The 24,709-nt window shown below is 36.9% G+C and overlaps 2 long non-coding RNA genes across 3 annotated transcripts; both read right to left on the bottom strand.

Moving 5' to 3' along the window:
* Positions 1-1,978: 1,978 nt before the first annotated feature.
* On the bottom strand, positions 1,979-16,766 carry LOC111091641. Of its 2 annotated transcripts, XR_005376032.1 has the most exons (4): positions 16,336-16,766; positions 15,818-15,871; positions 4,846-4,922; positions 1,979-4,197 (listed from the first exon to the last, which is right to left on the bottom strand). It is a non-coding gene; the product is annotated as an uncharacterized LOC111091641 (long non-coding RNA). The 2 variants fall into 2 exon arrangements; XR_005376031.1 differs by having other exon boundaries at positions 15,818-16,766.
* Positions 16,767-16,887: 121 nt separating this feature from the next.
* On the bottom strand, positions 16,888-22,183 carry LOC111091641. The gene is made up of 3 exons (XR_005376030.1): positions 22,141-22,183; positions 21,766-21,932; positions 16,888-18,850 (listed from the first exon to the last, which is right to left on the bottom strand). It is a non-coding gene; the product is annotated as an uncharacterized LOC111091641 (long non-coding RNA).
* Between the last annotated feature and the right edge of the window lie 2,526 nt (positions 22,184-24,709).

The raw sequence follows: 24,709 nt of genomic DNA, 5'->3' as shown, positions 1-24,709 counted from the left end.
CCCCCCAGGTGATTCTAATATGCTGTCAGGTTGAGAATTACTGGGTCTATCAGTCTAGGGTTCTTTATTTGTGAAATAGGACTAATTCTTTGCTATAAATTGTTGTAAGGATTAAAAGAAAAAATGTATATAAAGTACCTGGCACATTTTAGAAACTTGATAAGAATTCTTTCTTATCATTATACTTCTTTAATTCCCTTACTTTCTACTAATCGCTTGGATGCTAGAACTGTTTTCTTCTCAAATAGTGTTTTTTTCAGTAGGTTTCTTATTTGTTGCTTTTAGTTGAATGGAACCATTAGCCTTCTGGAAATGATTCAACCTCAACCCACATGAGGAATACTATACATTCCCCTAGCTCCAACACTAGTACCCAAGTTTTCCTAAGCAGAGATAGACGACTACAACATACCCCTTGCTCCCACTAGCTGGATAACTCCCAACATCTCCCAGGAAAACATCCCCTCTCTCTTGAGGATACTGTAACTTTTAGTGATTACTGGATTAGAATGTCCTGGAATGTCTTTAAAATGCGGATTCATGGGCTTTTCCCTCGATCTACTGAACCAATTTCTCGAGATACAACTATGTTTTTAACAGCTTCTCTGGTGATTTTTTTTATAAATATTTTATTTATTTGGGGTACCTGGGAAGCTCAATGGTTGAGCATCTGCCTTTGGCTAAGGTCATGATCTGAGGTCTTGGGATTGAGTCCCACATCAGGTTCCCCATGGGGACTCTGCTTCTCTCTCTGCCTATGTCTGCCTCTCTCTGTGTGTCTCTCATAAGAGAGAGAGAGAGAGCGCGCGCACAAGGTGTGGGTAGAGGCAGAGGGAGAGCGAGAAGCAGAGTCTCCACCAAACAGGAGCTTGACATGGGGCTCTCAGGACCCTGAGATCATGACCAGAACAGAAGGCAGATGCTTAGGCTTAGTCCACTGAGCCACCCAGGGGCCCCATCTCAGGTGATTCTTATGCTAATACTTGAGAAACATTGGTCTAGAGAAAGCAACAACCATAGATACAGCATCAAGTAACTCAGATTAATTTACCTACTACAATCCACTCAGACGTAGAACAGGGAGGAAAGTAAAGCTGCTCAAGCCTATTGTTGTTTTTTTAACATCTAAGGAGCTTTCTACTTTTCTCTAAAAGATTTTCTTGACCTCGAAAATGTTATTTTGCTCCCACTGTGTCTTAGGGCTGGAAATGCTCTTAAATATCATCTAATTCAATCCTTTGTCTTACAAGAAAGACTGGGACTTTCCCAAACCCGCTAACCTAGTGGTACCATGTACTTAAGGTAAAGAGCTGCCAACTTTCCTTTCAAAAGGCAAAAATGGCTCCGTGAATATCTGGCTCTGCACTGGCCAGAATTTGTGCATTCACAGCTTTGACTCCTCCCCTTCATCCACCCCTTTATAAAAACAGTTTCTTTTCCTCTTTAAGGTTTGGAAGCATATCCCACTTCACAAATTAAGGGAATGGTAGGTAGTAAAGGACAGCTTCACATGGACAGCAGATTTTAAGTACATAACTGAGCAAAAAGCAATTTCTACACAGGCTGTAACAGACTTGGAAATGATTTACTTTGAAAAACCTGAGCCTGTTAGAGTTTGGGGACTCATGTACAGGTAAATGATTGTCAGTGCCGTGGGCTGCTACATCACAGTCCTAAGTGAGTGACACATCGTCCCAGCTAACTGATTCCCAGGTAGGTGAAGAAATTCAACACAGAACATTATCTGTTCACAAATTCAAAAGAACCAATTCAACAATGGAAGTAGACAGTGCCAGTGTCATGAGATTAATCCTTTCCACAGTCATCACTTTGGAATTTGTAAATGTACATCTACAAATACAAGGAGCGTTGTACTTGTTTACTTCACTTGGTTTCCTACTATTACTGCTTTCATTTTTATTATGAAGCATTTTTACATTGCTGAAGCTTGATTCATTAAGTAATTACCATCCTCCTATCTGGGTCATTGGTCATATTTATTGCAAAAGAAAAATACAAATCACTATTCAAGAGCAAATTCCACATATTTTCCACGTCCTAAACTTTTCAACCTCTCTTATTTTGTGCAGGGCTGACTCGTTCCAAGGAACAGCACATTCCCCAGAGGTAATCAGACTGAAGCAGGAGAGAAACAGGGTTGGTCTTCAACAGAGAGGTCTGCAGAGTTTTTGCCATTTGCTGTCCTCAGTATTAGGCTCCATTTCTAAACATTATTAAGAGGTTTTAAAAAATAAACCTGTGGTAGAATTGGTTTAAATCATCCTGAGTCGTAAATCACGGGGAGAAACACAGACACACACACACACACACATGCATACACACATACATGCATACACACACACACACACACACTTCCCTTTCCTCTTCTTGTTCACAGAATAAGCAGGGCATTGTTTCTGACTATTCATTTCACTGTTGAAGAAAACATAAATAAAACATGGCAGGATGAATGGATCACATCATTAACTTAAACTGCCCCATACTTGAGAAGAATATATAGTTTACAAAATAATGAGGTGCCTGGAATTTGTGCGTAGAAAGTGTTCCTGTTTGTAAATAATGTATACGCCACTCTCCTTGTTTCTTTCTCTTTTGTTTTTCATTTCATTCTTTTTTCCACTACAATCATTGTTGAGTCTAGATTATCCTTTTGTAATTGTGTTTCCTGAATTGCTAACTAAGCTATTTTTAAAAGCTCATACAAAATAAACAATTCAAGATTCTTAAAAGACAAAGGCTATTTGATGCCTCTAAATGAATGGGAAGAAAGGGTCCTTTCACCTTCTAAAACAACCTTTGCCTAGAGAAGCCAGTAGACCCAGGAGGGAGGGGGAGAAAGAGAAGCCAGGGATGTCTACCAAGGGTTCACTGCCATACCTTGAGTTAGGTGCATGTCTGCACAGATTTCCTTTTTCCTCATAACAACCTTATAAGGTCAAAATTATTATCCCCTCTTAACAAATAAAGAACAAAGACTCAAAGAGGTTAAGTGACTTACCCAAGGTTATAAAACAATAAAGGGAAAATACAGATTCAAACATAGGCTGGCCATGTGTTCTCTCTGTACTGTTCAAAAATAAATACTTTTTTTTTTTTTTTTTTTTTTGCAATATCATGAGTTGTTTCCATGGTCAATGGGTTCTTTTGTTTGTGCATTTGTTGACTGGGTTTATTTGTTTGCATCCTGCATTATCTGTTTGCCAACACAAAGGAGAGAGAATTAGAACCGTGGAACTGTGGCACCCTCAAGTCCAGTATTCTTGCCAGCGAAAAGTTGGGTTATGATAATCAGTCATCTACTGAGGCCAATCACTCCCATTCATGAGGCAGAAAACAGAGCAATCCCAACTAACACACATGCAGGATTGATGAGGCATTTGGACATATATAGACAAAGAAGGCATGGGTCAAGCTCATTAGAGAAGTACAGGATGGTGCTGCCTGGATTAGTGTCTGAAGGTATATGGTCCCTTCATATTCCACAGAATCCCACTTACCCACAGACATTTCAATGCACTTTGACTATTTCCTGACTCTGGTTGCTGCTCAGAAAGCCAGTGACACTAGAAACTGAGATATCACCGTCGGAACATATGGGAGCCTCGTTAGATCATAGGCCACGAGAGGACACGTAGGAACAGCTTCCAGGTGAGGAGAGAGGAAGTCCTTAGACACAGGCTGGTCTTGCTTTTTGTTTTAACCATGTGATAAACTATGTCATCAAAGAGGATAACACAGTAATGGAAAGATATATCCCTCCACACCACTGTGCTTTCCCAGAATCTTTCCAGCACCCAGGGCAAGTTCAATGAAAAGAGTATAAATGCTGGAATGAGACTGACCTAGTTCTGCATTTCAGATAAACAACTCACCAGTTAAATGAACCTCTCTGAGTGTCCATGACCTCATTTGTAACACAGGGATAATAACACCAACCTTACCACATTGTTTAGAGGATTAGAGATAAAAGAAGTGAAATACCTGGAAGATACTCAGGCAAGAGTCTTGGTTGGTTATTTTAGCCCTAAACAGTACCCAGGACTAAAATCTTAGAATCTGACGGTTCTTGGAAGTCTACTGCAACAGCTTTCCCCAGGTAGAAATATCTTAACATACTTGATAGAATCAGTTTGACTACTTTCTGCTTTGAGAGGGCATCTCGGCCCAGTAATGGATCTGTAAAGAAAAAATAATGAATTAATTAAAATTTATCTATTTGGAGAATTTAAAAAACTATCAACTGAGGTTATTCAAATAGATTCGTATGGTAAGAAATGTAGTACAGCTGAGTTTTGAGCAAGGTAGAACAAATGAGTTAGTAAAGGGTTAAGGGTGACCACTTTGGGCCTGAAGTGCATTAAATTTCTTGAAAGAAAAATCCTTTTCCACTCATAAAGTTGTACATTAATGCCACAATTCAATTCACATGTGTTTAGCTGTCCTGCAAATATTTTGTTCACAATTTGAGGTGATAAACTTATAGGTTTTCTTTTTATACTTACTGGATAAATGAGTCCTAAATATGGGGGGAAATGGTTAAATATTTAAAGATTGTTTTTGTTACTTAATTTTTAAGAAATTAGGGGCAGCTTGGGTGGCTCAGTGGTTTAGTGCCACCTTCAGCCCAGGGCCTGATCCTGGAGATCCCGGGATAGGAGTCTCACGTCGGGCTCCCTGCGTGGAGCCTGCTTCTCCCTCTGCCTGTGTCTCTGCCTCTTTCTCTCTCTCATGAATAAATAATAAAATCTTAAAAAAGAAATTATTTCGTGCTATTCCTGTCCTCCTGCTCTACCCAACATACCATTCAAAGGTTAGAAAATTTACCTTTCAGTAGGATCACATCCATAGTTAAACAACAATCTCAGCAGACGATTCTGTGCTGGTACAACTCAATCAGGCCCCTGTATTCAAATGAAAACACCATACCAAAAGGCTGAGTCAAGGCCACAGACAGTTACACACATCTCCCACTCAAAATGCTTGTCAATTTCTAAGACTTGATAAATGTGACCTTTGAAACCCAACTTGACTATGGGAAAAATGCTTCTGAGATTACACGAATGTCAACAAATGGTAACTGGACCTCACTTGCTAGAAATAGGTGAAAAATCTGAGCTATCTGAAATTGTGAATTTGTTACATCATTTTCAGAATATGGATTTCTTTTCTTTCTCTTTTTTTTTAAGTAAGCTCCATGCCTGACATGGGGCTCGCACACACCACCCCTCAATCGAGAGACATGCTCCACCGACTGAGCCAGCCAGGGGCCCCAGAGAAAATGAACTTAAGTTTAGGTGTACACTCATTTGAGAAAGGGACTAAAGTGGCCATCTCTAGAGAAAAACTTATCACCCTGTTCAAATCACTTGAACAGCCTTCATTTGTGCTCTTTATACTTTACTCACGGCTGTGACTCAAGAAGATAGCTAGCATTAAGCGAATTATAAAAGTTTAAATAAAACAAAGTGTCTAGAAAATTGATTAGATAAGTCTTCCATTTTCAACACATATCTTGATAGTATGTGTTGTATAGAAAATAATTTGTAAAGTTGAAAAAGTGAGCATGGTCTTAAATATTTACCCTGCACTTACTGTCAGAACTGCCAGCAGTAACAGTTATGTACTATTTGGAAATAGACAACTGTATTAACAAATTTCACAAAGGTACTCTGTATTCCACACCAAAACTGAATCAAATTTAAGTGGTTTGCTTAACAGGAGAAAAGAAACAAGCAGCAAGAATTGGTCAAACGTTCCAAAGAATAAGCTCTTTTAATCTGTTTGGTTTTAGTTTTGGCTTTTGAGGTATAATTTATATACAGTAAAAGGTACAAACGTTTAGTGGGCAGATCAAGAAATTTTTACTTATGTATATAATCTATAACCACCAGCCAGATAAAAATATGGAAAATTGTTATCATCTCAGAAAGATCACTCCTTCCCAAGGAACTTTTTCCTAGTTCTTTATGTAACTAGACTATTCTCCATACTTTTCATTTATTCCTTCGTTTAAGGAATAATAAATGTAGATACACTAAAGATGCTTCATTCAACAATTAATTATAGCACAGATTCAGAGTGCTAATCACCAGGAATATAAACGTAAAAACTCTTGTCTACAAGTCTTCTCAGTTTTCTTGATTTTAGAATTTCAATATTTTTTTTTTAAGATTTTATTTATTTATTCATGAGATACACAGAGAGAGAGGCAGAGACACAAGCAGAGGGAGAAGCAGGCTCCATGCAGGGAGACCAAGCAGGACTGGATCTCAGGACCCCGGGATGACGATCTGAGCCAAAGGCCGATGCTCAACTGCTGAGCCACCCAGACGTCCCAAGATACCAACTTTTAATTATAAGATAAGAAAATTCTAAGGACTGAATGTACAGCATGGTGACTTGGTGAACAATACCATATTGTATACTTGAAATTTGCTAAGAGAGTAAATCCTAAGCATTCTTACTACAAAAAAAATAAATAAATAAAAGAGAGAAAGATAAATAACAATGTGTGGTGATGGATGTATTAACTTGATAATGATGTATATTTTTCAATGTATACATATCAAATCATCATGGTGTACACACTAAATGTATACAATTTTGTCAACTATATCTCAATAAAGCTGGGGGCAGGGGGAAGCACACCCTTCAGCAATGAACAGATTTCCTGTATCAGGTATTCTACTAGCCACCAGAAATGATATTATCTACCCCACAAATGGCTCCATCTACCTCTGAAAGGAAATTGCCTCTTTTTTTTTTTCTTTTAAATGTGCAGGGTTTGTCATTTGCAAATACTTTTTTTTAAAGGTTTTATTTATTTATTCATGAGAGACACAGAGAGAGAGAGAGAGAGTCAGAGACACAGACAGAGGGAGAAGCAGGCTCCATGCAGGGAGGCCGACGTGGGACTCAACCCAGGTCTCCAGGATCAGGCCCTGGGCTGAAGGCGGCACTAAACCGCTGAGCCACCTGGGCTGTCCACAAATACTTTTTTTTAAGACATCAAGAAAACCTAAACAACTCTCTTATCCAGAATTGGAATTGGCCTGCCCACATTTACTACTTTGCATGTTTTCTCATTTGCCCTTTCTCCAATTGCTCTGGAACCCATCTTGTAAGTAAACACTCCTAGAGTGCACCCAACAGCATCTTATAAAATAGGAGTAGAATTAAGAGGAATAGTAAATAAAATTGCTGGTTGATCCCACTGAGTTGTAGACGTAATTATTTTTAGTAACTAGATATGTTCAGTGTCAAAATTATAATCTTCTCTAGAGTATTTTGACTTTGTTTCTTTAGTTTTAGTTCATAGTTCTTTTTCTCCTGCCTTGAGTTGAATGCTTAATATAGTTCCCTTTATTCTTGCATGTAATGTAGGACTATGGATTTGTGCCAGAGTAGGAATTTGGCACCATCCAATTTTCCCCAAAAGGTTCATATGGATTATTTTTAACTCAATAATTTGAATGAGCAGGTGATTTGAGAGACATTTTTCAATATTTGGAACAGATTTGATTTTGTTTTAAATTTTATTTATTTCTGGTGTTTTATCTTGCAGTCAGAGAATGTGGTTCATTTCTTAGGGCATTTTCTGTATGCATATCTGATCAAATTCTGGAAATATCCCATCAACACTTGAAAAGATTTATAGTTTAGTTTAGTTACTATTTAATTATCAATTCATCCTCATTAATTCATTATTCATATCCTGTATGCCTTACCTGAGACTAGGGGCAGGAAGAAGGTTCTGGAGAGATTGAGAGATTGTTATTGTTTCTGTCAATTTTTCCTCTTATTTGTCAAGTTTCTTTTCATATAACTTTCTCTGTTGTTATTCAGCAATATAAATTTAATCTTAAGAATGTATTTGTTATGTAAAATATTGTTATCCTTGCTTCCTTTTTTGTTATACTTGTTGATCAGCTTTTGACCGTTATTATTTTATGATTTAATTAACTGAATATCTTGGACACCTAACGGAGTCTTTATGTTGTTTTTATTTACTGTTAAAACAAGTATGTTTAATCTTTTAAAATCTTATTTGTAAAAACTTTTATGCTTCCGTGCTTCATCTTGGATGTTTTGTTTTTATTCTATAATATATGAACTGTGTTTTGTTTACTTTTATCTTCTCTAGAGTTTTTTTTAGAAGGTATATGTCCAATGTTCTAATGCTTATAATGATTACATTTTGGTTTTAAGAAATACATATATTTTATAATATATAATATGTAATATATAACATATAATATTTCCCTGGTTTTCAAAGTCAAGAATGATGTTAACTTTGAGTGTACCCATACAAGATGAGAAATTTATCCCTGAATGTCTAGTCTTGTTAATATAATTTGGAGTTTCAGAGTTACATTATTATTATGAAATTATTATTATTATTTTTTTACATTTTATGGATTTTCTTTTCAAATTTATTTCTTTATGTTTGTGTTGAGGAAAGGCTTTCCCCCACTCCACTCCTAATGTTTCCTTACAGGAAACTCTCCTGTCACTCACCACTTTTTTTTTTTTTTTTTTTTTAGACAGGGAGAGGGGTGGGGATGGGGTAGAAGGAGAGAGAATTTTAAGCAGACTCCACAACTCTGACATCATGACCTGAGCCAAAATCAAGAGTTGGGTGCTTAGCCAACTGAATCACCCAGACACACTTGTCACTCTTCTCTCTTTACTAACATCTCCCTGGAAAGGAAGAGTGGCTTAAGCTAATCTATTATGAAAAAACTGGGCATGCTTAGCTCTGCTTTTTCTTCTTGAGAGTTAACTTACTGCAGGGAGTGAGAGCTCCTCTCTGCTCTCCATGCCATAAGTTTTACTTGAGTGGAAAGTCCCATCCTAAAATAGAGCACCATGACTATAAAAGTGAGTCTGTTATATTTTAAGTTTCAGTAGCTGGTCCATTTGGCTCTCATCCTAACATTATTATGGGTTGAATTTTGTATCCCCAAAAGATATTTTGAAGTCCTAACCCTCAGGTTCCATTAATATGACCTTATAAGAGTTATTTGCATGGTACTGAACCCAGGATAACTGATGACCTTATAAGAGATGAAGAAAGACACACAGGGAGAGATGGCCATGTGACAATGCAGACAGAGAGTGGAGTAATGCATCTATAAGCCTAGGAATGCCAAAGACTATCAACAAACACCAGAAACTAGAAGAGGTGAGGAAGGATTCTTAGTGTGGCCTTGCTTAACAACTTGATTTCAGACTTCCAGCCTCTAGAACTGTGAGATCATAAATTTCTGTTATTTTAGGTCGCTCAATTTGTGATACTATGTTACATCAGCCTAGGGAAATCAATACAGTTATGTTCTTCAGGTTAGACTTTTTCAGTAATGAAGATAATTTTGCTATTCCCCCTGCCCTCTGTTGCCTTATTTCTCAGTTGGTTCATAATTCAGGCAATGCTCCTAAAAATCTTGTTATGGACCTATTTTCACCCATTGATAGAAACTCTTGATTGGGGAAACAGAATTGTAGGAAATTTTCTTGAATCATATCATTAATGATCTCATCTTTTCTGGGTTTTCTGTTTTCTATTTCTGTAACTTTTACTATTCAGATATTGGTTTTTCTGAGATGGTGCTATATCATTTTTTTCTTATTTTTGTTTCTCTGTTTTCCAAATCTTTGTCTTTTGTTCTAGACTATAAGCTCGAGTTTATTTTCCAATACTTAGAGAGATTTTCATTTCTATTAACATATTTATAATATCTAATAACCCCTTTTGTTCTCTGAATGTTCCATTTCTATGTCACGCAGTTATTGTTTCTTGGATGCACACTTCCTTTATCTTCCTAAGGTTATAAGTGTTATATATTTTTGAAAGTTTTCTTCTTGATGAATAATCTCATTTTCTCAAAGTTGCTTTTTTCTATTGCTCTATTTGTCTGATCTCTTTCTCTCATGTCAGGGGCGCCAGGTGACTCAGTCAGTGGAGCTACCCACTGTTGGTTCGAGTTCAGGCAGGTCATGATCTCATGGGTCATGGGCTCAAGCTTTGAATCAGGCTCCGCATTCATTAGGGAGTCTACTTAAAGATTCTATCCCTCTGTCGCTCCACCCCCTCTCTCTAAAATAGATAAATAAATAAATCTTTTTTAAAAATATGTAGTAATCCTTGATTGTCCGCTTACAATTAAGAGGGACTAAAAGTTCTGAACACATGGATTAGGGTTATTGACTTTGAGCTGGCAGTACTATTTTTCAGGAAAGATAAAAGCCCATTTTATAGTAATTGGAAAAAAGAAGAAAAAGAAGGGAAAAGTTCATTAATTAGAAGATATAGAACAGTCTTTTGTATATACCATTAAATAAAAGAAAAACATAAAGGCACAGAAAAAATTATGTATAGAATGCCACCATTTATATAAAAAAGACAAGAGACAGAGATGGGATACAGACTTTCCTCCATAAACAATTCTGTATATTTTGCATTTTGATTACATAATGATTTTACTTAGTTTAAAAATGATTATTTTAAATGTTACAAGAGTTTTTAGGTTATCACCTCTTTTGCATCATGTGTATAGAATGCTGTAAAAGATTTTAATTTCTATACTCATATTTATTTTTAGCTGAAAAACTTTTCTTTATTGCATCTTTAGTTACTGGTTTTTGCTCAAATTATTCCAACCCCCCCCCCAAAGTAACTACGATGTAACTGAAGTATTAATCATATTTTCTGCCATCACTTTATCTGTCCTCTTCCTCTCCAATTTTGTTCTCCCTTATCTTTACACATGATGTTTTCATTTTCACCCACAGTTTTTTGTTTGTTTGTTTGTTTGTTTGTTTGTTTGTTTCAGTCAATTCTTTGAATCTTTACACCCAACACAGAACTGTACATGGGAAGGAAAATAGCTGAGCTTATCAGCAAGAGTCAAGGCAGCTCTAACCTGTCCACCAAGAATGGGACATCACTCTGAACTTTGGACAGTTCAGTTCGCCATATTTGTCTTCCAAGCTGATACATAAATAATATACTTTGGAAGTATTTGGGAAATTTTCCCTCTCATTTCATCTAAATTCTTTCTGCTGATATATAAACATATTCAAGAGCTAATTATTTTTCTTTTATTATAGGAGTTAAGTTATGCTACACCTCCCTATAAATATGCCCCTTACATTTGTATTCACTTTTTGAGTTAGATTACAAACAGTGATACTCAAACTGCTTTGTTTGATTGATACATTTTACAAAATAAATAATTACAGTTGAATGGCTTTAGCCATGGGTCATAGTCTCCAGCCCAGCCATACACCACAGAGCCCTTATTATTACATGGAGTCTGATTCACACATTTGTGTTGTCTGCTGGCTCCTGTAGACTCTTGAGTTTGCTTTCAAGTTTTCAACGTCATTTCACATACATTGTGTCCCTTGTTTTCATAACAACCCCAGAGGAGGGATATGTTAGCTACTATGTTCTCTGTTTTTTAGAACAGAAAATGTGGGCTGTAAGGGGTTAACTGGCATGTTGAAAGTTACCATGCAATTAATAAATGGTGTATCTTAAAAAAAAAAGTGGATCTAGAGTCAATTCTTTTTTTTTATCGCAAAATACTACCTTTCTAAACAGATGCAGTGTAAATGAATTCCAGTTACCTTGTTGCTTTAAGTTTTCATACATACTTGTTAGAATATTAAAAGTTATAATAATAGATAATCGAGGAATTGTGAGAGCAAAAGAGCATTATTATGATTGTTCCCTTAATGTTTTTGATGAAGTGAAATCACATGCTGTGAATAATTTGTGGTGATGTCCTAGGTAAACACATTACGAGAACTATAAAAATGATGTATTGATATCTTAATTACTCAAGCATGTATTCTTTGTGGACAGTTTCTCAATTCTAGCCAGCTCCCCTTGCTTATCTTTAATTGCCAGGTACAGTTGCCCACATTTACAGTAAGGCAGATAGAAGAGAAGATCATGGCAGGGAATAAGAAAGACACCAAAAAAGTTCTTTTAGAATACGTAGGGCTAGATGAGGTTTTGAGAGGTCGCCCACTTGTCTACTCCCCCCACTTCCCACCCTGCCTCTAGCCAAAGAAAAACTCAATTTTTTGAGCCCAGAGTCCTAGTCAATGACTGCTTTATCATGACCAAATGAAAACAAAATTGCTCCTTGCCTGGAGATGACTGAATTCTTTGAAAATATATATTACTCAAGGGTCTGAAAAAATCTTTTTATAAAATATTAGAGTTTTGAAATAACTAAACTTTATGAAATAATGAGCAACTTAACTTGAAAAAATTGTGGTCCAAAGCATTGGCATACTGAGAGGACAAGAGAGAAAGGCTTTGAAACCGTGCAACCTGATGGAGAGGAGTCGTGATCACTGGCATTGTTTAGTAACGCAATGCGTGGTCCTAATAAGAGCATACTGACATTTAGTTGGCTTGAAGTTATTTTTCAGCTCTCCACAAACATTGCAACTGCCCATTGCCTGCATCCAAGGTGAGCCACCTGCACCTACCCACTCCCATGCACACCATTGATTAAATTCTACACTCTATGAGCAGCAGCACCTCAGGTTCTCTATAATAATGATGACACTATCAATGAAAATAGAAGTTTTATCAAATGTTGGAGAGGATGTAGAGAAAGGGGAACCCTCCTGCACTGTTGGTGGGAATGTGAACTGGTACAGCCACTCTGGAAAACTGTGTGGAGGTTCCTCAAAGAGTTAAAAATAGATCTGCCCTACGACCCAGCAATTGCACTGCTGGGGATTAACCCCAAAGATACGGATGCAGTGAAACGCTGGGACACCTGCACCCCGATGTTTATAGCAGCAATGTCCACAATAGCCACATTGCGGAAGGAGCCTCCACGTCCATCGAAAGATGAATGGATAAAGAAGATGTGGCTATGTATACAATGGAATATTACTCAGCTATTAGAAATGACAAATACCCACCATTTGCTTCGACGTGGATGGAACTGGAGGGTATTATGTTGAGTGAAATAAGTCAGTTGGAGAAGGACAAACATTATATGGTCTCATTCATTTCGGGAATATAAAAAATAGTGAAAGGGAATAAAGGGGAAAGGAGAAAAAATGAGTGGGAAATATCAGAAAGGGAGACAGAACATGAAAGACTCCTAACTCTGGGAAATGAACTAGGGGTGGTGGAAGGGGAGGTGGGTGGGGGGATGGGGTGACTGGGTGACAGGCACTGAGGTGGGCACTTGACGGGATGAGCACTGGGTGTTATTCTATATGTCAGCAAATTGAACACTAATGGAAAATAAATTTATAAAAATAAAAAAATATAAAAATAAAAGAAAATAGAAGTGTTATGAGATTTAAGATAATAAAAGTTCAATTTTTTTATCCCAGCTTTGTGAGATAGAATGCACAACAGTTTAATTTCAAAATTAGCAAATTCCATGTCACCTATATGAGCTTCATGAGAAAAAAAAGTGAAATAATTTAATGAAAACTATATTTATGAAAGTGTTTGAAATTTCTATATTAGAGTCTATGAAACAGATAAGTTGAAAAACATGCAGTCCCTGTCTTTAGAGGGCTTTATAATACCTTTCTGATGAAAGAGATACTTATTATATTTAGGCTTACTATACCACAAAAGATAGATGATTTAAACATTTGAGAAAATCTGAAAGTTTTCTGAAAAGATACGAGTATGAAAATCTCTTAATACATATATAATTTACCACTTACACAGTTAGGTTTAAATCATTTCCACTCTGTAACATGGACTAGGTATGTATATATGTGGAAGGAAATAAAAAGAGATAAAAAGGCAGTGTGTATATAAAATTTCTCTGATTAATTAGAATTTGGATATGATGAAACACAAAAGGCTTCTTGAAGAAAGTAGTAGTTGAATCTATTGAATAACACTGCAAATATATAAAAATGGACATTTTCTCCTGAATCAAATTCCTCATCACAGACATACCTGTAATCAAAACTGTACATAAAAGTTGAATTTGAAGGTAAAGCAAAATATGTTTCTATATAAACTTACCTTTGTAACTGCAAATTCTTTCCAAAAGCATTTATAAAAATGTGACTATTTAAACAGTATGGGAAATACATACATGAATACCTTAACAGAGTTTACACTTTACCCCAGGTTAGAAATTCTTGTCATACTTAGAGTTGTGGAAATACCTAGCTTTAAAAACTTGAATTTGTGCTCCATGAATGAATGAAACAATGACCAGCAAGCAAAATCAGTAGAGGATATGCAACATTTGGAGATAAACACATATACCTAAACAGGAAAACAATCTTTACCTAGATCAAAAGAGAATTTGGCCAACCCTAGGAAATCTGAGGACCTTTCTCAGCATTGCTAATCGCAGGGTTTGCTGCAGTTCAACGTAAATGTTTTTAGTTCTTTATGAGACCCATAGCTGCCTATTGCAATGACTTTTAGGGTGGGGTGGGCATAGTGTACTTTTATAGCAATAAAGGACTATCTTGTTGAAATCTGCTCATTCCTTGTTTTTTACTGCTCTCAACACTGACTCAACTTTACAAGCATTCACTGAGACCTCTCTTAAGCCTGTTCAAGAAAAGATTAACTTCAAAAACAGACATTGTAATATATGTGTAACACACACATCCACAGAGAGTTACTTTTGTGTGTTTCTTACAGAGTTGAGAGCATCACATTTTTATCATGATGAAGAAAATACATTTAATTGTCCTAAAAATTCCTCAGGTATTTATCAAATAAACTCAGAAGAAGGCTCTAGTATATGACTTCTAAATAGTAAAGGATGGAGCACCTGGGTGACTTAGTCCGTTAAGTGTCCAACTCTTGATTTTTGGCTCAGCTCATGATCTCATGGTCATGAGTTCAAGCACTGGATCAGCCTCCACACCCAGTACAGAGCCTGCTTAAGATTCTTTCTCCCCTCTATGTCTGCCCCTCACCCACTCACCCACCTCTCTATCTCTCTCCCTTTCTAAAAAAAATAATAAAAATAAATAAATAAATAGTACTGGGACATGTGTTAGAATTATGATTATATGTTTTCCAAAAATAGCATTCACCCTTTGTGAAGGAAAAAATAGAAATAAAATGTGTCACAGATCAATTCAATAATTACTTCTCTATGATCATTATATAGAAAAGCCAAAAAATATATTCTCTTAACTTCAAAAAAGATCACAAGTTAAACCTTCAAGATTTTTTTTTAAGATTTTATTTATCTTTTGGAGACAGAGAGAGAGAGATCAAGCACAAGCAGGGGTAAGGGCAGAGGGAGAAGCAGACTCCCTGCTGAGCATCTAGTATACATAAGGCATTAGGCTAGATGCCATAAAGCAGTACATTTCAAACTGCACCTGAATTTCTAACAGCAGAAAAGTAAGAAAAATTACCCCTGTGGAGTTGGAGCAGACAGGACTTACTGCCTCAGGCAGGACAAACAGGCTATGTTGTGCGGTAGTCACAAATATCCCTAACATTCATTTAAAACAGGAAGGTTGGGATGAGCACTGGGTGTTATTCTATATGTTGGCAAATTGAACACCAATAAGAAATAAATAAATAAATAAATAAATAAATAAATAAACAAACAAACAAGAAGGTTTGCTTCTTACTCCCACTTCACCTATATCACAAGCTGACTGAAGAATCTTCTTAACATCATTCTGACATCAAGATATAAGTGGATGAAGAAGCTACTATCTGAAATATTACAAATCATTTTGTCAAAAGGAAAGAGAGGTCTAGAAGGCCTCCCATCAGCAATTAAATAATCTACTCACAAATTCTTACCTAGAATTAGACATCCAACCTTGAAGGGCCAAGAAGGGTAATCCAATTGCATACCTGGAGAGGAGAGCCAGATTTCACCAGTGCTGCACATCTACCCTAAGTATTTTATCTTCAAATTATTTGAATTTTGCATTCTGCTTCATGCTAAGTCCATTATTATAAAAAGAAAGTCTTTAATGACCAGCAAGCAAAATTGACCCCCAAAATACATTTTTATTCTATGGCACTGGTATTCACAATGGTCCAATCATGACAGACCTTTTCAATCCTGTCAAGAGTTTTGTGTTTATCCTGAGGGCAATGAAAGCTATTGAAGTAATTTAAACTGGGCTCTAAAATGATCAGAATTCGACATTATAAGTTCACTCTGTGTTGCCACTGAGAAATGTGTTTAGACTGTAGAGTATTCCTTTAGAGTGAAAGCACAGAGACCAGTCAGGGAGCTTACAGAAGAAATCCAGAGATAATGGATTATAGAATCAGATTGGATAGAAGTCGACAGGTTTGAGAAATATTACCTTCAAAATGAAGAGATGCAGTGATTGGTTACAGGGCTTCAAAGAAAGGGAAAGTCTAGGATGTTTCTGAGTTTTCTGGTGTAGCCAACTTGGTAAAACACAGTGCCATCATTCTCTGAGACTAGACTAAAGATGGAGGAGCTGATTTAGGAAAAAGAGGTAAAGAATTATGTTTGGAACAGGCTGAATTATAGGTTTATAGTACACAGATACATGTTTAGATACCTAAGAATTCTTGGGAAATCACCCTGCCCCATCTTAAATCCACACAGTTTGAGTGGGAGAGGCTGTACCCCTCAGTTTCAGGAGTAGACATGTGATCCAAGCTGGCCCAATCAGTGCTCTTGTTGAGATTTTTTTTTTTTACCCCAAAATTCTTTGAGGAAAGAGGCTTCAGGAGCACCTGGGTGGCTCAGTGGTTGATCATCTGCCTTTGGCTCAGGTCATGATCCCAGGGTCCTGGGATTAAGTTCCTGCATCAGGCTTCCTCCAGGGAGCCTGCTTCTTCTCCCTCTGCCCTATGTCTCTGCCTCTCTCTCTCTCTCTCTCTGTGTGTGTGTGTCTCTCACGAATAAATAAATAAAACATCTTTAAAAAAAAAAAAAAGGAAAGGAAAGAAAGAAAGAAAGAGGCTTGGGCTTTTCACTATAATCCCTAGGTAAAAGGATAATATAAGTTGATCGCTGCTAGTAGCTATCATTGCCACAACATGAGAAGAGGATGCCTGATATTGAACCCACACAGAGAAAGGAGACAAGATCATTAATGACAGCCCACAAATTCCTGGGTTCAGCTATGTCTACCCACTTACCTAGAGCAAAAGATTCCTATTTTTGCATCAGCTACACTGAATCAGCTTTCTGTCACCTGCAAAGGAGAAAACTCTGACTAATCCTTGTGAGTGGGACACACAAAGGAGTCATCTCGAAGTCATCTGAAGCACGTGAAGCCTTTGGAACTACTTGAGCAAGTCAGAGATTGGAAAACCGGAACTTTCTGCTGGAGGAATATTCAACTCAATCTCTGAGAGGCTTCCTGAGCCTAATATTCTATGAAAATGTATTTAGCATTCCCCTAGAACGTTCTTCCCTTCTCCTTCACAGTGAAAAGACTTTAACACCATCCTTTCATTTTTTTTTTCTTCCCCTGGGTAATGGTTATTTTTAAAGAGCTACTCAGTAGTTTTATGATTGGGGTAGGGACGAACAGGAAAGACAAAAGTTAGGAAAGTGTTGCTCAGAACAGAAAGCACATTAAGTTAGCACTAAAGCTAGAAAATAAAAGAGATTTAAATTTGGAGAATGTTTCCCCCTCTTCTTCATATTTTCTATTACTTCCAGTTAACTTGGATATTATTAATCCAGCATGGGCTGATTAATGAAGTGTGATGTTTGCATGAATATTTGAAATCAAAAGATCTGAAAGGCCATTGCTAGAACCAGATGTATTAGCAGCAGTAATTCCAACTTTAAGGTCCCGGTTTGGAAACTGGAGATCTCACATCACATAGTCAACAAAAGAGGCCAATCATTTTCCCGGCTGTCCGGTGTGTATATGCGATGCCTCCTCCTCCAGATAATAAGCCCTTCTGAGGGCTGAGTCTGTTGCGGCTTTCTGGATGTCTCATTCCTCTCTCCTTCCAATAACCTCCCTTCCCAGTGTCTAGTACAGAGCTGTGCACACAATAAGCATAAATAAATATTTCCCAAGAGTATTAAAATGTGAAAAGCAGAATTTTCTGGAATACCCTCAATCAAATGTACTTATCAGAAAAAGAAATCACACAGATGTTTTTGTAACAAGCAGAGCCCAAATTAGTCATTCATGATTTCTGCTGATCATATTAGAATCACCTCGACTTAAAAAATAATGCACACACACTCAAAATATCACTGGCTTTTTTCCATATAAGCAATATTTAAACGTGAAAACAAGCTTGGAAGGGGAATAAAAGCCTTTAGCTGCAGATGATTCTTTATCACAAACCATTTCCTCTGAATAAGAAGTCCTGCTGGCATCCCTAGGAGTTAACCTTTGCTGCTGCTGGTTACCTGATGCGTTGCATGAATAAAAAGTACGTATGACAGAGCTTCATGTAGACAGTCAACCCAAAGGAAATGCGAATATACAGCACCCTCTGATTCAACAAAGAGAGATGCTGGGTCACCATTCCACTGCAGAGGGATACACTTGCTGATTCAGAAAATTCATGCTCAACACAGGAAAAAGAAGCAAGTCAGCACCAAGTAAGCAAGGCTTCCTCTAAATTAATCATTCTCTTTTTAAATTTAAATTTAAATTTGCATATATTTGAGTCACAGCCCTATGACAATAACATGAGTTTCAGAGCCTTTAGATCTTCAGAAGAAAGATGCATTGTAAATACGAATGCTAAGCAAAGCAGGAGGACAACAGGGGAACTGAGAGCATCTCTGGGTTCAGAAGTTATTCCTTTCCATGTGGTCAGGTCAATCTCTGCAACCAGGGTGATAGTCAGTCTTCATGCTTCTCTAGTCTTTTGTGGAGAAGGAGGAGGAGGAATTAGAAGAGGAGGCATAAAGAGGAGGAGGGAAATGAGAACAAGGAAGAGAAGTTAATGTCCTTTGCATTCACAAAAATAAAGGATTTGGGGGTACTGTATGTTTATATTCCATATATAGATACACACTTACACCCATTTTTAAGATTTGTATTGGATAAAAGATGACTCCAAGTGTAGCCCGTCTGCAAACCAACTACAGAAGCCGTCCAAATGCAGAACGAATACCAAGACCATGGGAGCTGCTCAATGCGGTGGTTTAGAAGCCTGGTGTTAAAAATAGGACTCCTAAGTGGCTTCAGATAGAACCTCTACCTACTTCCTAGACATGTGAATTTAGACATGTTATTTAAAGCTTACAATTTTCTATTTCCTCATTTGTCTATCAGAAATAATAATATCTATCATTTTGGATTTCATTAAAGGTCAGATGAGATAATGTTTATGAAAAGATTAGCAGGGATCCCGACACTTGGGAAGTATCAATAAATGGTAGTCATTCTTACTGCTATTTAAACTGTAGGAGTATTGACTTGGACTTCAGATAAACAAGATTAGCAAAATTCTATATACTCAGAAACAGATTATTCTGTCTTTCTTTCCTTTTGTTTTACTAACTCATCAAAGTCAACTTCTGGAAACCTGAATGGCCTGCAAAGTACCAGTTAGTGGATGTAATTACTTTCTTTATTGTAATTATTTACAGTACTGGCAGCTTCACATTTGCATGGCTAATAGAGCTTTCAAAGTATAGTGACATTTGGATTGGTTTTGAATGCTTAAAGCCTTGCAAGTTTCTATAATGAGCCCAAGATATTCAGAAACTATAAAGCATAAAGAGTATCTGTGAGGAGGGTGAGGAGGGCGCCTGGGTGGCTCAGTGGTTGAGCATCTGCCCTTGGGTCAGCTATTGATCCTGAGGTCTGGGGATCAAGTCCCCAATCAGGCTCCCCACAGGGAGCCTGCTTCTCCCTCTGCCTGTCTCTGCCTCTCTGTGTCTCTCATGAATGAATAAATAAAATCTTTTTTTTTTAAAAAAAAAGGAGTATCTGTGAGGGATGTGGCCAAGACCCCCCACCCACCACCACCACCACTGCTGTGGAGACCTTGGAGTAATACTATCTGAGTCCTAACTAACTCTACACCCTCCCTAGTCTAAGAGCTGCCATCTGTTAACTCATTTTATTCTCAAAGCCACCTTATGAGGTATTATTTTTATTCCCATTTTGTATGTAAGAAAACTGAGGTACAGAGAAATTAATTTGTTTCCTCAAGGTCACACAGTTAGCAGTGGACCAGTCAGTATTCAATTATAGATAGCATTAAACACTATGTCCCCAGATGTGCTTTTGTCTACAAGTACTGGTGAAAGTTATAAATGTTAAGCATAACTTGAATTTACTATACTGCATTGTTAAAAACCCACGGTTAGACTGTGAATTGCAGGACACCTGGGTGGCTCAGTGGTTGAGGGTCTGCCTTTGGCTCAGGTCCTAATCCCGGGGTCCTGGGATGAGTTCTGCGTCCGGCTCCCCGCAGGTAGTCTACTTCTCCCTCTGCCTATGTCTCTGTCTCTCTGTGTGTATCTTTCTTGAATAAATAAATAATATCTTTAAAAAATAAATAAATAAAATAAACTGTGAATTGCTAGGCGATAATATGCTAATGTTGAGAGGGAAAACTGTTTTTCTACCAAAAGGTCTAGTGATCAGGGGCATTCAGCAGCTCCCATGGTCTTAGTGAAATAAACTTCTAAGTACATATTGTAATTTTTGGTCATCAGTTCAAAAACAGCCCCTCTTCATCTGCTCCTGTCATCCTTTCTGGTTGATAAGAACCAGACGGGGTTCCTATGGGGCCTTCCTCTATTAACATCTTTCCTTTTCCTCGAACCCGACCAATTCTACTTAATCCCTTCCCGAAACATAAACACACACCATGACACCATCTGGGACCATGTGCCCCTTTCTGATGGAAGCTTTCTTTTCTCCTTGTGTTTTGCTCTTCTGTCTCAGACAGTGTCCTGTCCACTGCAGGTAACAACATTGCCAGCCGGCAATGACCTCCATCACTGCTGCTGCTGCCTCTACCCTGCCTCTCTGAAAGTTGCCAGGTGACCTCTCAATGATCAAATCTAACGTTACTGGTCTTCTTTTGCACTTGATTCTGTGGGACATTCACTCACATTCAAAATTCTTCCTTTGGCTTTAATGACCCTGTGCTCTTCTGACTTTGACCTTTCTCTGTCTAGCTGCTTTTTCTCATCCTATCTCTTCATTTCTTAGGATTCTTTCCTTGATTCATTTCTCTATTCCTTTATATATATTCTCCTAAGAAATTTGCTTCTAGGGATCCCTGGGTGGCGCAGCGGTTTGGCGCCTGCCTTTGGCCCGGGGCGCGATCCTGGAGACCCGGGATTAAATCCCACATCGGGCTCCCGGTGCATGGAGCCTGCTTCTCCCTCTGCCTGTGTCTCTGCCTCTCTGTCTCTCTCTGTGTGACTATCATGAATAAATAAATAAAATCTTAAAAAAAAAAAAAAAAGAAATTTGCTTCTATTCTTAGAGTTTCACTTTATTTAACCTGTCTTTATTATGCTGGTCCCTCCATCATGATGAGCCATCCCCAAACCTTTCTCCTCAATACTAGTCTAGTCAAAACTAGCTCAAGGATGGTCTCTTCCAGAAAAGTTCCTTTTGAAGGTTCCAGTTTACATTATAAGCCTTTTAACCCATACCCTATAACATTCAGAGCATTTCTTAGTTTCTTCTATCTTAAAAACAAGTGACAAACACATCCCTTTGACCTTATATCTCCCTCTGTCTATAGCCCCATTTCTTTGCTCCTTATAACTAAGGTGACCCATTAGTACTTGTTTCCCTAGGACATACCTTTTTTACACCTGCTGTCCTGGTGTATTGTCTGGTTACCATTTGTTCCAGATTTTTTTCATTTTTTAAAACGAGGCAATATTACTGATCTTTGCTTCAAAATAAGTTGGAAGGGGTGTGATAGAGTTCTTGCTTTGTACTTCAAGTATCTGCCTCTGTTGCAGCTCCTGTATTTAAGCCACAGGCACAAACAACAATTGTACTTTAACACTTGGTTAAGTCTGAAAGGCAGCAGTGGTAACCCTTCCCTTTTGGCCTCACCTTTTTGTGATACAGTCTAACTACCACCTTGCTACAGGGTAACATGGCATTTACTGGCTGACAGGAGCAGATGGGGATAATTAATTCCTTCTGGGCCCAGGAGACCAACCTTACCAGGTCTGATGCACCAGCCAGTCGATCTATTGCCCATGCCATGGCAATACTTGTAGTTACAAGTAGCACAAGGTTGCCAAGTCCCCAAATGGTGTCGGTGAGAAATCCTGAGTTAGATAACAAGAAATATATAAAAGAATGTACCCTGAATAGTCCTACCTTAAAGCATATAAATCATTTTTAAATTATTTATTGTTTGTTTGATAAAGCATTTTTATTTTTCAATGACCTGGTAACAATGAACTCAAAAGTAAAAATGCACGTTCAAAATTAAGTTCAAAATTTCTCAGAAAACAGTTGGTGACATGTGTTTGTTGACATTAACACAGAATTTTAATTGCACAAAATGTTTGTTGACATTAGTATCTGCCATAAGGGCCAAAACCAGAAGACTCCTGTATGTTGAAAGCACATCAACATCTATTGAAAATTTAATAGTGAATTTAAAAGGACCACGCCCAAAGATGGTCATTTCACATGTGCAGCTACAAACGTATGTGCATTTCATTCTATGAGGCATGACTTTTCATTTAGATCAAATGGCTGTTCTTGTAAATTAATTTTCTCCATTTTTATTCTAGATTTTCTTTTACATGTACAAAAAGTGAAGTGATGACTGCTAATGTGATGATTTCATTAACAAAAGATTTTTGCAAACATTAATGCCTGTTTTTTGTCAGTAGTATTCAATATTCCAAATAAAAAAGCAATTAAGTTAATTCCAATAATTGGTTATTTAATTTATTTCATGGAATATAATAAAGTTTTTAGTGGTTCATTCTGGAAATACTGAAATATGTCACTTCATAGTGCACACTATTGCGAATCCACCAAAATTCAACACAGAAGGTAAAATTTTTGTGTATGTAGTACTAATATGAAAACAACTGTGGTAGAACACAGTGTCATGATTCAACATAGTGTTGCTACTAAACAAAGGAACTTTGGAGCAGATATATTCTAGGGATTGATTCTGGTGTGCCCATAGTTCACAACTGCATGCAAAAGCTTGTGGTACCATACTGACCATAATAGAAATATCTTTTTATATTTACACAAAGCAACTGGACTATTAAATATTGAATATAAAAATTATTTCAGTGTAACAATGAATTCTTTCTTACATTAATGCCTGACATCAGAGTTTAGAAGTGTCTTTTTGAGGGACATCTCGGGGGCTCAGTCAGTTGAGCACCCAACTCTTGGTTTCGACTCAGGTCATTATCTCAAGGTGATGAGATGGAGCTCAGCATCGGGTGCTCAACCGGTAGTCTGATTGAGATTCTCTCTCCCTCTCCCTCAGTCCCTTCTGCCATGTGTGCATGCTCTCTCTCTCTCTCTCTCCAAAATAAATAAATAAGTGAATCTTTAAAAAAAAAAAAATTCTCTTTTTGAACTATTACTTTGTAAATCAACCAAAGAATCCTGCAATGGTAATGTGCTTTCTGTAAACAAGTCCTCTAAATTTTGGTTGCATTTTGTTTAGAATCAGCTGTAAGTCTGTAATCAAAGCAACTGATAGATGGAGCATTAAAAAATTTTTCAAATTTTGAATTCTCACAAATTGCAATGATTAGAAATAAAGCTTACAGATATGAAGGCATTGAAATTGATCCTTACAAAAGCAAAAAGTAACTAAATATATTAAGTGATAAGAGCTCACTCTTTATCCAAGATTTGATTGTGAGATTCCATAATCATATGTATGAATGTATGGTATTTTATTAAATTTTTTTTAAGTATGCTCCGTGCTGGAGAATAGCTCCAACACAGGGCTTGAACTCATGACATGACCTGAGCTGAGATCAAGAATCAGACACTTAACCAACTGAGCTATCCAGGTGTCTCCAAAACCATATTTTAGAATCTCTTCTTCACTCATGGGAAACATATTTTGATAGAGCTTTTGTTATTGAAAAAAATCATATTTTATACAGAAATAAAAGGAAGTTGAGAAAGAGTATTATTTTATAGCATCAAAATTTGTATAATAATCAAAAGAATTATAAATGGAGATGAGTGTATTAGAGAGCTTTGTCTTACAAAAATATTTGAGAAGATAATTTGAATGAAGGAAAAAAGACAGTAAGTGTACCAAAAAATGAGCTCAAATATTTAAACAGTCTATTATCTCTTGCCAAAAAGAAAAAATGAAAATTGAGGATGTCCTCAATTAACAGGATTTGCTCTGAGCTTACCACATATCCCAGCGCTAGTTAAGATATTCTTCATTTTAAATATTGTGTTTTACAAAGAATAAATAAGGTGTCACAATTTCAGATTTTAAATCATAAAATCAACACTAAAAGATTGCAGACAGTTTTATGAAAAAATTCCTGATAATAAGACCACACTGGAAAAAGTACATTCTTTAGAAAAAAAATGGAGAAAAATATAATGAAGGACTACAAATTTGTGAACAATATGACAAGAATAATTATTGTGCTTATGTTGTTTTTATTGTTCAGAAAATCAATATAGTGAGGATACATTTTTTCCTTATTACACATAGTGAATACATTTATTTTTAGAGAGAATTTTCTTTTTGAAAATGGCTTTTGAAAAAACT

Source organism: Canis lupus, chromosome 22, assembly GCF_011100685.1.
Source record: "Canis lupus familiaris isolate Mischka breed German Shepherd chromosome 22, alternate assembly UU_Cfam_GSD_1.0, whole genome shotgun sequence".
Taxonomy (NCBI): Eukaryota; Metazoa; Chordata; class Mammalia; order Carnivora; family Canidae; genus Canis; species Canis lupus.
The sequence above is the reverse complement of the archived record's forward strand: the minus strand, read 5'-3'. Positions and strand labels throughout refer to the sequence as shown.